The sequence below is a fragment of the Zeugodacus cucurbitae genome, chromosome 2, assembly GCF_028554725.1.
Source record: "Zeugodacus cucurbitae isolate PBARC_wt_2022May chromosome 2, idZeuCucr1.2, whole genome shotgun sequence".
In the NCBI taxonomy this organism is placed as follows: domain Eukaryota; kingdom Metazoa; phylum Arthropoda; class Insecta; order Diptera; family Tephritidae; genus Zeugodacus; species Zeugodacus cucurbitae.
This window is the reverse complement of record NC_071667.1, coordinates 53266508-53282956: the sequence shown is the minus strand read 5'-3', so window position 1 is coordinate 53282956 and position 16449 is coordinate 53266508. Positions and strand designations below refer to the sequence as shown.

At 34.6% G+C, this 16449-nt stretch overlaps 1 protein-coding gene across 5 annotated transcripts in view; it reads left to right on the top strand.

Annotated features, from left to right (window-relative positions):
- LOC105213541 (G protein-coupled receptor kinase 2) overlaps positions 1 to 16449 on the top strand; it is a 188478-nt gene that overhangs the window by 5811 nt on the left and 166218 nt on the right. For 3 of the 5 annotated variants that reach the window (XM_054225461.1, XM_054225462.1, XM_054225465.1), the window contains exon 2: positions 662 to 1043. The exons of the other annotated variants lie outside the window; for them this stretch is intronic. The gene's annotated coding sequence lies outside the window, so the exon portion shown is untranslated. The remainder of the gene's footprint in view (positions 1 to 661; positions 1044 to 16449) is intronic. 5 annotated transcript variants of the gene reach the window in all.

Genomic DNA, 16449 nt, shown 5'->3' with positions numbered 1-16449 from the left:
CGTTGAAAACTGCAAACCGGATCAGCTTGCAAGAGAGGATACCCTTGCAACATTGGCGCCGAAGGGAAAGCGTGTGGGTAGTCCGTGATCCACTGGATATACTGGCTTTGAGTGAGCTCGCAAAATGCTGGAGAACAATCAACCAAGCACTTCTTTCTTTAATGTCCAGCATTGGCCAGACTTAGGTTAAAGCACCTCGTCAGGAGTATCCGGGTGTCACAAAGTACAATCAAATCTGTCTAACTGAGATTCTCTGCAGCGTCTTTCAGGCGCTTGATAGGTCAAGGGGTAGATCTCCGCTAACTTAACCTAACTTGGCTGGATAAAAGCTGGCTCAATTTCGGTAGGGTAGAAAAGTAGGTTACAGGAAGTTAATGGAAGCACTTCGGGGCTGACTCTTTTGACCATATCGAATAACATATTAAATTGAGATATTTTAATGAAATTTAGTCTTCAATCATTAGTGTCTTTCCTAAACGGTCGAGGCTTTCGAATGGAATTCATATTTCCTGTATTGATTATATTATTTTTAACACTAGTTAAAAATAATAAGAGTTACCACTTTTGCATTCATTTCATATAATTAATTTTTTTAAATTTTCTAATTTATTTTCTAACTTATCGCTTTAATTTATCTTCGCTCTCTCTCTATCTCTTTCAGCTCAGCGGCTATTTTTCTAGCGCTCACAGCGAAGAGCATCATTGTTAAAAAAGTTTATCCGTGCATAAATCCTCGAAAATCTTCTTAAGTCCTTAAGTAGTAACAAGTTTCCTACAACAATCGAGCCGAGCCGGGCTCTACCCACTCGCACTGTTTGGTAAGTCAACCATTCAGCCGTAGCTAACATTCGTCGTTAAGCTGCCAAGTGCCGTTTGCAGAAAGAAAAACGCAAAACAACGCATCCCAACTACAACCGTTATAGCTACAATAACGGTAAACAAGTGCAAAAGTTTGCATCTTGTAGTTCGGAACAGTGCGTATTGTTGTTTTTGTATACAAGTCTGCTGCGACCGAACCTAATTGAGGATCCCTAAACTAAAAGGTAAAGTAATTTGAATAAATTTTACACATTTCAAATATTTCAAAATTCCTTAAATAGACCTAAGGGTATCGAGTAATTTGGGTAAACGTGTAACTCACTTTCGTTAAACGGAATCCGGTAAATGTTGTAACGGAAATTGTAAACTCATGCGTACATACATACATATGTAGATATTTACTATAAGTTTACAAACGTGTAGCCGATTACACGAGTTTATTCCATTTTCTCATTGTATGATGTACGCACCCACTTACATGCTGTACTCAATGGTGTTCCAATCACTTGTTGTTTGTCTAAAAATAAATTGTTTCCAACGTCTTATCGGCGCTGATTTCAAGTCAAGTGTTTGGCTGATAAGGTGGCAATCCTACAACTTTTCATTAAATGATTACATCTATTCTATATTTTTTATATACAGACATACATACATACATACATACACACATACGTAGTATATTATTTATTTATTGCGAAAAAAATCCATGACGCTGCCATTTTATTGCATTGCCCCAAAAATATTTCTCCGTCTTAATCATTTTCAATAAATCAAGGCAATAGATGTGATTTGTAATCGGCCGAATGACAGTTTAAAATATGAAAATGCTCCATAAATATTGCTTGTTATTAATAAAGGGTGATCCATTTCGAAGTTCTCTACTTAAAAAAAAAAAAAAAAAAAAAAAATTTAATGGGGACTGTTTATTATCATTCGAAAGACCATTCTTCGGCAGTTATTTTTTTAAATTTATATCTTTCAAATGTTAGCCGCGGCTACGTCTCAGATGATCCATCCGTTGAGTCCAATTTTCGATGACTCGTTCGAGCATTTCGGGATTGTCAGCATAGACTTTACATATCCCCACATGAAAAAGTCTAACGGAGTGATATCACACGGTCTTAGTGGCCAATCGACCGGCCCAATACGTGAAATTATCTGCTCACCGAAGTGTTCTCTCAATAATTCCATTGATTGATGCGATGTTTGAGAAGTGGTGCCAGCTTGATGAAATCGAATCTCGCCGATATCATGAGCTTCACTTTCAGGCATTAAATAGTCGGTTGCCGCTTATTCCACCAATACACAAACGATATCAAACCGTTTTTTGTGGATGAAATGGTAAATGGCTCTTCGTTTACATACCTATTGAGCCAGAAATGGCCCTCATCGTTGAACAGAATTTGGCTCGAAAACGTCGGATCTTCTTGGAACTTTTTAAAAGCCCACAGAGCGAAGCAATGTCGCTTTGAAAGGTCGAGCGGCTTCAGTTCTGGCACAACCTGTATTTTGTACGCATTCAATTTAAGATCTCGACGTAAAATGCGCCGAGTCATACCATACGTCAGTCCGGGTTGCTGCGAATGGCGCCGAATCGACTCTCCACGGTCTCCGTGTACACTCTCAACTCATTGTATATTCAACTTCTATTATTCGACAACTACCGTAGTAGTAGTAGTTGGGCAGTATTACCCAACACCATACCAGTTAACTAACTGATCACCTATAGCTTCTACAAAAGCTAGAAGATTCACTTTCTGCCACTATAGCGTCGCATTTAGAGCATTTTTTTCACTGCATTGCGTTCATAGCCTTGAAAAGTGCAATTTTTTACTGCAAATTTCTTATACGAACAAAGACGGCAAGCCAGAAGTGTTCCACACCTACATACCACTCGTCTATGGCGTATAGCATTAGGCAGGGCTATAAAATACGAGTGTACGCATTTGTATGCCTTGTTGCCGAGTGCCGTTGGATGGTGCTGTGAGTTACTAACGCTGGCGAAAAAAGACGACATTTTATGCAAACCTGGACGGCAAAAAGTGGTATTAAAACCCATTGAAAGGTAGAAAAGAAACAGAACAGCGACGCAGAGACCACCCAGGATTAAGCTTAAGCAGCCAGCATTCGTGTGTGCTCGTGTGTGTCTGAAGAAGTATGCTGCAGCCGACGGACGGTTGCCATGTTGTCTCGTTGCCAACGCGGCTAAGTGGCCGCGACTTACAGTGCGGCATGAAGAGGTGGCTTAAAGGTCCGTCAGCCTACAAGCGTTGCCTGAAAGAATTTTTTACATTTTTGCTCTTGCTTTTTGCAAATTTTTTCAACAGCAAAGTGGAGCGCGAGCGTCCACGTTATAAAGTTAATGACGTTTTGTGTCGCGAAAGGCTGAGGCTTAGTCAGCAGAGGCGGCAGAGACTGGTTGAGGTGTAAGGATTCGTTTGCGTTACTGCGCTAATTCTGGCGTTTTGCATAAAAACGAACATAGCGACGCACATGAGAAAATTGTGAGAAAAATTCGAAAACTATTTTTTGTTTTTGTTTTTGTAAAACCTGTCATATTGTTGCTATGAAAGACCGGTCGTTGGATAGCCAGCTAGTTGCTGGAAATGTTAGAGCAACAACAACAGCATAAGACAACAGTCATAAACCGTGTGAGCCTCATTATAAAAGTAAACACACTCACTTCCACACTTCCACATACAAATATACATATGTATGCATGTTTGTATGTATGTATGTCCGCATAAATAACAACTTGTGTTGGCTGGTAGTGAACTTGACGCTTGGCTGATTTGACTGCCGGCTGACCAAGCGTGTTCAGCTCATGGCCTCATCAGCCAGCCAGCCAGCTGCAGAGGCGTTGTTTGTGTGGGTCTGTGGGCGCAAAAGCCAGTCTGTCAGTCAGTCGACCAGTCGACCTGGCAAACCTAAATAAATACGATCTGGTAATTGTGGAAAAAATATCACTGTGACTTGTCATGTGTGGACGTTTGGAGTTGGCTTGCCACCGCGTATAAGCATCTTTCCATGTTTATTTGCAATTTTTATATTTTTTTTATATTTTTTTTATATTTTTTTTATATTTTTTTTATATATTTTTTTGTTTTTGCACATACATTTAAGCCTGTGTGTTTATGTGTTTAATTTATAGCACCAGCAATTATATACATACATACATTGGTGTTAAATTGGAGGTCAACGCACACGTTTGCTCCAAGTAAACGATAAGGATAATATGTATGTAATGTTGTGTGCTGTTACTTTGGGTTTTTTTTTTTTTTGCTTTATTTTAGCAAGTAGTGAACTTTCATTGTAGACTTTCTAGGCATATTATTTTCCGAAAACTGTAGAAAGATTTCGTTCTTCTATCGCTATCTTTAAATTGTTTGGCTACATAAAGTATTTTCATTGGATATCTCGTATTGTAAATCTTTTTATTAGAGCTAAAGCTTTCATAAAAGACAATGTAATACCATCAAGGAAACCACGGGACCCATATTGCGTCTCTTAAACTTAAACTGTCTTAAATCTCTTAAACTTTAGTTTAAATCTTTTCTCGTAAAAGTCATGAATTGTACAGAGGTGATTTAAAACGTCTCGAAGCCTCTACTCCTGAGAGAAGTTTAGCCAAATTTCGACTGGATTAAAAATGAGATTCTCTCTCATAAAAGTCATCACTCGAAGCCTCTGCTCTTGGGGCGAGCTTAGCCAAGCTTCGACCAAGTAAAGGTCTTCCTCCGCTTACAACAGCATTTAATTACTCCATTGAACACTTTCAAAGCTGAAGTGTTTTCGTCCATTCGAACACCATCGTCTTCGGTATTCGCCGTTGCCAATGTCCATAAGCCTTTCGCAAACCTTTTCTCTCGAAAACTCTTAATCTCGTCCTATCGGATGTCGACGTTGTCTACACTTCTGCAGCATAAAGCAGGATGGGAATAATGAGCGACTTGTAGAGTTTGATCAGAGAGGACTTTACTTTTCAATTGCAATTTTAGTTGTGGAAGAATAGAAGAAGAACGAGGAATGCACTGCGACCGGGGATCCAGCACCCTGATAAATACGATAGGGAGACGATGGCCCCTCTCTTGGAATGGTATGTCCCAAAATTATGTTCCTGTGAGGCGCTACACATTCTAATAGTAGGTGTACGGGGGTTTCAGCCTCCATATCACAGAAGCGAAAGGTCTGCAACTAGACCAAGCCTAGGTTATGTAGGTAGCTTACAGTTTCGGAAAAAGGGAGCCAAGACGCGAATGCGCTGACTGTTTGTTTGATGACAGAAGAAACTTTGTCTCGTCCTTATTCTCCAACCCATTCGCTTGGCTTCGTTCTCCAGTCTGGAAAAAGCAGTACTAACTATTAAATCCACATTTTCTCTTCCACACCTCTTGCAATCAGGAAAAATTTCAATGCAAGCATATAACCGTTAGCTCCACACGATTTACATGTATTTATAACTTATATGATTATATCTGTATGTATGTATGTATGTGTGTATATATAAACTGCTGCATATTAATAACTTGTAACTTTATCGCATGTACATTTTTGCACATCATTACTTGTTAAGCGCCGATAAAACACTAATGCATAACCATACATACATAACAACATTTGCATATATGGATGTTCATATATGTATGTAAATATACCCCCTTTGCGACAACAAAAGACACTCGAAACGGTAAGCGGATAACGGCTGGTAGATTACAGACGCCTCTAATGCCAGCGATGTATAAATATTTGTGTGCGTCTGTGTGTGGTAGACACAACTACTTCAAATAAATATCTATGCAACTTTTTATGCTCATAAATATACGCTTAATTTGCATGCTTCACTACACACAGCTATAGACATATATATTTGATATATTTAATATACATATATACTATATACTTATGTACCTCGCCTCTTTGCCTCTCATACATACATTATCCGTCGTGGCCTAAACAATTACACCTTACGCTCTTATTGATTTTGACGAACGTCGTAAGAAAGAATGCGCAAAGCAGCGTTAACAACGTCGACGCAGCCGTGCGTGTGGTTGAGGACATGATTTGAATAATTTTTGTGCGCAATCCTCTCTAGGCGCTAGGCTGTAGCTTAAAGAACGCCCGTGTGCACTTTTGTATATGTCTATATGTGTGTGTGTGAGTGCCTGTGTTTTGCTAACGTCAATCTACATTTTTTCCCACCTCCACACGCACGTCAGCGCAGACGACAATATTATGCGGCATTTCATGCGTACATTATTATCCTTTCTTTTTCGCCCAGCCCAGCCTCGCTGCCATTTTGAAAAGTGCTTTTGTTTATCTTCAATGTTGATGTAAGTAAGAAATACATACATACATACAAATCGACATACATATAGTGCATAAATTCATCAAAATATCTGTATGTTCACCTGTTCATACACCACTTGACAACTAAATGGAAACGCTTGGAACAATCATTTTGTATTAATATTTATTTATTTATTATTTACATTAACACCTTTTTATTTCACTTCATACAGTTTAATACACCTAAATTATTAAAAACTGTAGAAAAACTATGATTTTTTAATACAAACAATTCTACTATTATAGAGAAAACTTCATTGTTGTATTACAGGTATATCCTGTGTCTTATACATATATGTATTCCTTATTCCAAGATATCGCTTTTCGATATATCGTCCATATCAAGGAACAATTATTGATAAAAAATTTAAAATATTTTATTTCGGAAAATAATATCCAGAATTGAACCATTTTAAGTTATGTGTTCTCGGAAAAGTATAACGGAACTTTTTGTAATTGGTTCTCCAAATATTCTCTAGCTTAAAAAATAAATCTCAACAACCCCTTATAGCCTAGCCAGACGGCAAAGTTAATTCGGATTAACTGCGCTTTTAATCAGTTCCAAATATGTAGGTGACAGACGGCAGCAAAGCGAGTTATAAACTCTCAAAAACAGCTGATTGGCAATAATATTTCCATTTTGGTAAAATAAAATTGGATAGAAAGCAATTAGTACAAAATCACTAATAACTAAAAAATATACATAAATATCTTATTATTAGATCTTCCATTTTAGGAAAAAACTATTTCATTGCATGCATATGTTTTTGTTTACATTTCATTGAAAAACAGCTGACAGTATTGAATATTTTCATTCACAATAGGTTAAAAGCGGCCATGTTTAACAATGTTGCCAACGAAAATGCCACGAACTCCCACTAACTCTTTAGTTAGCAAACAGAGTTAACTGAGATAACTCTCGAATTAACCCCGATTAAAGCAGTTAATCCGAATTAATACCGCCGTCTGTCAGGGGTATTAGCAATATATGATTAGAAACAGACTTTGTAGTGATAAAGGTTATGACATTAGTCATCGATAACTATGACTACCGTCATCGATAAAATGAAAATTGAAATAGTTTAACGAAAATCAATAAATATTTAAAATCCGGTAAGAATGGTAGCAACAAGCCTTTTTTGAAATATAATTATAAATGTGTGGTACTCAAAAGGTTCTATAGCAACTTCTAGAGATAACCCTGTTTAAAAAATCGATAATTTTATACTATCTTCTTTATGAGTAATGCAACATAACCTCATATTTGACTGAAAACTAAATTTTTACTATCATAAAATGGCTTTTTCTAAAGTCTTCAATAAAAGTAATTTATATTTTCGAATACCAAAATTAGAACATTTGGATTATACGTTGGATGTTCAAAATATAAATTTTTGTATTTATAGAAATAAATATTTTTCGAATAAATCTGCTTTGTAAAATATTTGTAAACTACTTTTTTCGATACTTCACTACTGCGTTTCTAATTAGTTGTCCAGTGCTTTTATATGTAAATAGTTTTTGTAGTACATCCCTCGTTATCACACTTTTGTTACTCGAACTTGTCGGTGTTTTTTTCTTGCCTGCCTTCAAAAAAAACATTCTCATCTACAATTTGTCTAGTTATTTACATGCACAACAACCCCCTACAAAAATTTTTCGCCTGAAAAATTGCTTAAAAACAAAGTAATATTTCACATTAACAACAACAACGAAAGTAAACAGGTTTCAAATTTTCCGCACGAATAAACAAAGTGGTAAATTAACCTACAAAAGTCGTACAAAGAAAAGTGAAAAGCGTTGGAGAAAAAAAGTATGATTTGCAATCAAAAAACATGATAACTACTCGTGAATACAAAATCCATGATAGCGCTACTTTAACTTGTCTCCATACACAACTTTTTTATTATTCCCTACATATTTATTTATTTATTTATGCAATCAACAGAAGCGTTTAAGCTACTTTCACTCTTCAGCACCTTGCTTTCTCCCATATTGTGTTGGCAATAAAATTCACTGACAATCATAGAAATGTATTCCGAAAGGTCAATTGCTGCTGCAAGGACACACTTAAATAATACAAAAAACATTTTTGTATTTGCTCTCCCGTGCCTGATTAGCTACAGCCGCAGACGAATTGAATGCCAACGGTGTTTGTCGCAGGAAAGAATGCGCATTTCTAATGGAAGAAAATGTACTACAGCATGGCAATAAGGGTTCTACACATCTATACTGCTATATACATAGATATACACCGTTTGTTAAACCAGTCTCAACCTTTCTTCGGTATTATTTAATTTGACGTTTCACGTAATTTCACGCTCTTGTTGTTGCTTTGCCATAACAATGTTCGTTGTCTGTGCATTATTGCCGAAATTGCTGAATTGCAATGTCGTATCCTTTGCTAATTGAATGACGCGCCCCAGTAATTTGTGCTACATTAAGGCAACGATTGAAAGCTGATGAGTACGAGCGATCGTCTATATACCAACGAGTCAGTGAAGCTTCACGCAGGGTTGCAGCGCATAAAGCATATGCAGTGATGATAAGTATGGCATGGCAGAATTGGTGAACAATTAACTAAGTAACTGTTAGGGGAGTTGTGCCGAAGTTTAATCAACATCGTGCTGTTTCTATAGAGAGGCTTCAAGTTATCATAGAATCAAAGAAAACATTTATAAAAGTAATACTTTAATACAAAATAATAAAAAAATACTACTAGATTTTTAACTAGAGTTGTCGCAGATTATAGAAAATTGAATATATTGAAATTTAACCTAAAAAGTTCCCAAAAATTGGCTTGTGTTTTGTTTTCAGCATGTCAATTTTAAGTGAAATTATACTTAAATGAAATAAGTAGAAATAAGTATATAAAAAACCAAATTTCACAAACATTAGGTTAAGTTAGTTGTTTTTCAAAGAATTATATTGTGGATGAAATCAGCGGAAGTACTACGGAAATCGTTGGGGAACGTGCTTCCCAGCTTATAAGCTATCGCTTAATTTTCACTTCTACATCTTTTTGTATACTTTCCTCAAATAATCAATATTTTTAATGGATAAATATTCACCTTGCAGTGAGATAATTGAATCCTTAATTGAGATCTAATTTACAATATTAGTCATTGTTTTATATAAAATTTAATAATAAATTAGTTTTTTATTTATTATGACTAGCTGTCAAATACCCTACACAATACTGTAAAAGAAACAACGAAATTTGCGGTTAGGGTATTTTGGGTGAATTCACTCTAATTTTTTCAATAAGATGATAAAATAAAAATTTTATATAGCCGAATATATTTCATAATGTATTTCATTATCACGCTGGTAACATGAATCATTATTTAAATATGCTTCAGCTAAATATAAACTGTATAGTTATTTAGCTGTCTTATTGGCACATGGATATTTTTTGAGAAATATTAAATACATATATATTAATGAAAAATTCTGAGTTAGTTGCATTACCATTTAAATAAATATTTAATTTTAAAGTTCACTATGGGATGGGATGAGTAGATGAAGTGTTGTCATAAGAAAGAGAACGAGGGATCGTCGTCAAGAGTAATATGAATACTATAGAGTTTGTAAGTAATCCAATACTAACTCAACAACTCAATTACCAACTTAATTGCGACACCTAATTACTTGGCTGAATTAAATAGTTCAAGTAATCGAGTCAATTAGCGGTGTCATTTAAGATTTTTTTCATTAATCGTGTTCTACGTTCGAACCAAATCTGTTAACACAATCGCTGTTCTTCTTTTTTTTAGATAATTAAGTAATTAGTTAATTGAGTAATTAGTTAATCGGATAATTAGTTATTAGTTTTTATTGAATATTTGGCTAATTGAGTGATTAGTTAATTCTGTGTAATTTTGTTAATTGAATAATGAGCTAATTGAGTAATTAGCTAATTGAGTAATTAGTTAATAAAATAATTAGATAATTGAGTAATTAGTTAATTGAATAATTAGCTAATTGAGTAATTAGTTAATTGTTTATAACATTATGAAAAATTATTGCTTAAGTAATCGAAATAAATTAAGACAATTTATATATTAATTTACTATGTAAATATTCAGTATTTTTAAAGAGGTGCAGACCTCTTCAACAGTAGTCTTATTTCAAAATTGTATGGCAAAGCACTTGATCTTCGTAGTTTGTTGGAAGGGTAGGCCTCTGAGAGCATTTTATCGCGTAGTTTAACACTGTAAAAATTAGCGACAGTCAATTTCAATTATATTTCAAGTGAATAAATTGCGCATTTCGATTACAGTGATGATTACAATGTATAAATTACAGTGTGTACACACAGTAAATACGCTTTACTCACTTCACAAATATGAGACGATCACTCTAATAAATATTCATTTGTGCAAATATTTGCGATTATATATACACAAACATACATCATATATACATACATACAAGTGTGCCGTTGCTATTGGCTTTAAGTGCACGTCATCAAATATTATAATGCACTTAATGCCTTTGCTGTTGATATGTGATATATATGAAGATTATGCGATACAATCTACATAAATACATGTGTGTGTGTGTTTTCATGAATTTGTAATGTTGCTTCTCATTAATATCTGCAGTGCACAACTTGAGCTGGTGAAAATCCTTAAGCAACCATTAGCCTGACGTTGGCAAGCCAACACAATGGAAGATGACAGCAGCAGTTGAAAATGCATTTTCATCAGCTAGCTATTAGTAAATTAAAATCCCCGCTGGCAGACACTTACAAGCTGCCTCCGCGTGAGCTGCTGTTACAAGCAGACAGACAATAAGCTTCTTCATTGCTTACAGAAGGCTCCAAGGTGGAAGGTGTGGCGGAGGAGGAAGCAGAAGAAGCTGCTTGGCTTTCTGTATATATTAGTTATATATGCGTGTGTGTGACTTCTAGCACTTTCGTCGCGCTATAGCGAAATTCCCAGCCAAGCACGCCTGTAATTGAGACTACCCAATTTATTCAATTACCATTAATTATGCGTATTTTGAATGAAATTCCAATGCGGCGCAAAACAGCTGAATAATACTGGCATTTTTTTGTTCATCACCACTGTCAGCAAGTATGATTCCATTAGAGCGCTGTGTCGCCTTTGTATTGCCACTTTATTATTTATTTATTTTATCTGTTGATTTTTGTTGTTATTCACGCGACAACATTTTTGGAAAAGTATGTCAGGCATGCAAATCAATTAGCCCAGCAGCGCCTAAAAAATGTAAAAAGTTGTGTTTTTTGCTTTTCTTTTTTGCTTAAAAGTGTAAAAAATGTGTGTAAATGTAAATGCGAAACCCGAAATACTTAAGTAACGGTTTTGAATTTCCTGTGCGTTTATGACAATACTGAAAGATTGCGCTGTAGAATGCTTCTTCAAATGTGTGCGTCCATATGTATCTGCTGTAGAGATAAATAAAATTAAAAGAGTTATAAGGTGGGTGAGAGTGCGGGTGGCACCGAAAATTATTAAAGGAAACGGATGTTTATATTTTTGGGAAAGTTTCGATTTTTTTTCGATTATATTTCATTGATTTTTTTATAAGAAAAAAAATGTTTACTTAATTTTCTCAGTTTTATGTATTTCATTAGGTGGTAAGTCTATTGTTATATATTTTTAAATGAAACATATTGCAAAATATTTTTTAGAGAGCTTTTCTAAGCACCGTATATATATTTTTTATATATATGTGAAAGTAAAAAATGATTCAATAATTTTCAGAATCCCTAAAAAATTTATTCTCCCGTAATTCTGGTCATACTTTTTATGCTGCTATAAAACATGTTGCTCAAAACGAAAATACCGTTATGCTACACATCGCACTCGGGTATAACGTGGGTACGTGCATAATGAAAATATCGCAAAATTTGCATTTTTTTGTTGGTGTTAAAGATCTTCTCCATTTCACCCAGCAGCTGGCCAATGAACCCACGCTCAATGAACCTATTCGCCTGAATCTATTCACAACACAATGCATGCAAAGCAGCGTGGCTTGTGTCGGCAACAACAGTTGTGTTACAATTTAAATTTTCTTGTTTCGGTACTCCTTCCGCTTTGCTGCACTCTTTTCATACATATACATTAGGGTGGCTCTTATTTTCCAAAGTATTCCGATTCTCGATCGCACCCCCTAGAAATATGCGAATAGCCCAAAAACTAGTATATACAAAGTTTTGGGTTAATCAAAAAAGGTTTAGAGGTTGCGCAAGGAGATTGAAATCCTGAAAAATTAAGAATTTGCCATTTTTATGTCTCCATATTTCAAAGCCACACTATCTGGTTTCCATACCGTAATAAGATCTGCATTTTATTACCTTTCCAAAATAACCACTATCTTAAAAATCGGTCGATTGATGATAGAGTTACAGAAATCCAAATATGAAAGTAAATTTAATGTGGTGCATTCTCAAGCGTCGCATGCTCGTGATATACCGTTATAACGGTTCTCATGTTATTCTTATTATCTTATTACGGTATGGAAAACCAGTAAGGGATAGTGTGACTTTGAAATATGGAAGTCTGAGACATAAAAATGGCAAAAATTCTTATTTTTTTCAGGATTTCAAGCTCCTTGCGCAACCTCTAAACCTTTTTTGATTGACCCAAAACTTTGTATATTCTAGTTTTTGGGCTATTCGCATATTTCTAGGGGGTGCGATCGAGAATCCAGAAACTTTTTTTATCCTCCATACAACTAAGGGCCACCCTAATATACATTTGCATATGTATTTGTGTAGTTGTGTTACTCCGTTAGCTTTTTACTGGTTCAACGTTTTTCTTGAGGTGATAAAAACTTTTTCCGACCATCAAAGCAAATTCGTTTGCATATTTTTTTGCCATTGATTTGGCAGCGTACCGTTAAATGTGTTGCAAATCGATTGACCTTTTTCTGGTGAATTTTACATGAATTCCTTATGTTTCCTCTCAAGTGGTAATAATCACTTGGTTTTCGTTTTTATTTAAATTAGAAAGAATCTAACGGTATAACTATTTTGCATACTCTCCTTTCTGATTTTGTATTATGTAACCTTTGCTGGAAAGTATTGGAAATTAAAATTTGTTCATTTTTTCATTTTCTTGCTTATTTCTTTGCTTAGTTCTTATTTCCACACGATTTCATTTTAATAGAACACATTTGGGTTTCAATTCAAACACATTTCGAATTGTAAATTTTTTTAACAAATAACGGTGGAAATTTTGCATTGATTAATAAAAAGTTAGTGGAAGTTTGAATAGATATTAGAAATGAAACAAATTTCGAAAGCTTTTAGGTTCTAGCTTAGACATACAGATATGTACTACATATGTGTCTAAAATAGAACTTTGAATACGAAAAATTTGAAATGCTGAGTTATTTCCATAACATATTTCATATTTAACAGTTATATTTTGAGTATTCCTTATTTTTATTGGAATAGTAATGTACTCCAGAAAGTGGAGGTCTGCTGACATGTTAGTAAAAATTTGTCTAAATTTCATTATGAAATCTCTTGAACAAAACTTGTAATTTCATAGTTGACTCGTTATGAAGATGGTTTCGAAACATTTTGGTGCGAATTTCCTTCAGTTTAGTACAACATTCTTTGCCTTTGGATATTTGTCTTAACAGTTATTCTCGAGATCATAACAACGGGGGTTTTTTTAATCATGAAGCAATCACTGGTTGTTGATTAAAAAGCCTTAAAATGCTTTATAAAAATTTGTCTGTGTAATATGTATGTTACCCTTATTTAAATAGCCTCTAATAGCCTTTTCGCACAGCTTAATAAATTTAATACATTAAGTTTATAATTGAGAAACCAATTTTCGCTTTTCACACTGCCGGCTACTCGATTAACGATCAGCTGTTATACATTTTTTGTTTTTGCTGTTCATAAGAAGGTGGTAATTTTCATCCGCTTATTGCGATTTCATCAATAAACACAGCCAAATTTGCAGCGTAGAAAACAATTCGCAGAGCTGCATTACAGTTTCTACTCGATTTGTATACGATTAAGAATTAATGTAGTAAAATAAGATTTTTAATTTGTAATGTCAATCGAACTAAATTATCAATTAACTCCTGTGCGAAAAGGTTATAACAGCATTTGTTCTTAAGGGGTTATATACAGTTAGGAGTTCGAAAAAAGGCATTTTTCAAGAATTTTTTCTAAGCAAACTATTTGGTTTATTGATTTGAAACTTGGCAGGTATATTATGACAACCTTAAACTATATTCACATATTTTTTATTGCCAAAAATAATTATCGGGAACGCTGATATTGCAATTTTGCAGAGGTCCGCGAAAAAAGGCCTCTTGCGGTGAGCACGATTTCTCTGGACTGGATCTAAAATGCAAAAACCAAATAAATTTCATTAATATAATAAATAATATAGTGATTGATCGAAGGAATTAGCAAAAAAAAATTTTTGACAAAATGGCGGCTACCCAAAGCAAAAGGTTCGATTTTCGACCAAAATTCGGGTCTTTAATTGTTTATAAAAATAAGAAATTTTCATCGGATGGGGAAATGCTTAGATGAATTACTAAAAAATATAGTTAAGAAGCTTGTGTAAAAATTTCAGACCGACCAATTCAACCGTTTCTGAGAAATCTTGCTTCACCGACTTTGAAAACACCGTTTTGAAAGCACTTTACATGTAGTCGGCGCGCCTTCACTAATGTGTCTATAACTTCGAAAATATATTAAATCGATTTTTTGAAAATCCTAACTGTATATAACCCCTTAAATTCAAAGTTTTATTTTTGCAGAGAAAATTAAATTTTTGATTGTCCAATTTAGTTTTTGGTATTGTAGAGAGAATACTTTTAACGAACCGATATTCTTACTGACCTTAAAATTCTAAATCGATCGAAACGTTATTGTTGTATTGTGGAACTATTCTACTCGAACTTCTGCGGCTATTTTGTAACCGATTGAGGCTAGAGCAAGAATGATAGAATACAAGATTACGACATTCGTTTACAGTTAGCTTTTTGGGGTTTTGATTTCCTGTTGAGTGACGCGCTCAACGAAAAAAAACGAAAGAAAAATTGACAAATTGCACGGTGGTACAAAACAATAAAACCAAAACAAAGAGCTGAAGTCAAGGCTAGTGCTTAATTATTATTTAAATTTCTAAGTGAAAAATGTATTAATTTGAAAAAGAGGTCCGCAATGGCGGAATTTAACAACAATAGTACAAAAAAGTCGTATATAAAGAGTTTTTTCACTTTTCCAACCAACAAAAAAGTTGGCATTTCGTTCTGGCTATTCGTTCATTTTTCAATTCCCGATTTATCAATCTAAGTTCGTAACTAACTGCGCACTCTACAACTTATTTTGGTTTTGTTTCTTGTCTTCTTTTTTCTTATTAGTCGAATTTTTATAAGATTTATATTTCCTTACAATAACGGTTCATTGTTAAATTCCACAAACCCAAATCGAAATATTTATTTTTTTTTTTATAAGAAATTTCGGTTGAAATATCCAATCTACGATATCGTTGCTAAATAAGCACACACAACTGTATGCCATGCCTTTTTGTTTAGAATGAACTTTAAAACGTTAAAATTCTCAGTTTTCATAAAATTATCATGTTACCTATAAAAAATTTAAAAGCTATTAAAACAAAAAGTGGCATATCGATCGAGTGTCTTCCCTCTCAGTTTAAAATAAAAATGCAATTATATCACAAAAACTAGTTCACCCTCATTAAGTTTTCACTATCTTCTATTTGAACGATAGAAAATATAATTTTTTTTTCAGTCTTTCCATTTATTTTTTCTCCTTCCGCTAAGGAATGAAGCACTTTAAACCGTTTTCATTGCCTGCCGCCAAGCTTCTACAATTATCATTTAGTTTTTATGGCCAACAAGCGCTTAACAATTGCCAGATTATTTTTAAACGATAGCAAAGGATAAGCAGCAAAAGCAAAACGGAAAATGGAAATTGCACAAGCATTAGCCATGCATTTTTAACTTAAACAAAAAGCGCAAGATGCACACCGACTAAGCACAACTTGCTGGAACAGCCAAGCGAGCTGACAACGCGTAGTAACTGCCTCTGCTACGCCAGACTGTCAAAGCATTCCCGCATAAGCTTAACAACAAATGGCCACCAGCCACCCAGCTAGGCGGTCAAGTCAATTTGTCACCTCACCCGTCAGTTGGGCGCTGTCTGTCACCTGAGCCCCTGTATGGCTCGGGTTTTTGCTTTTGTATAGAATGCAACTAAAAATAAAACGAAAAAAGCAGTGAGATTGAGGTGCCAAAAGCGACAAAGACAGCCGC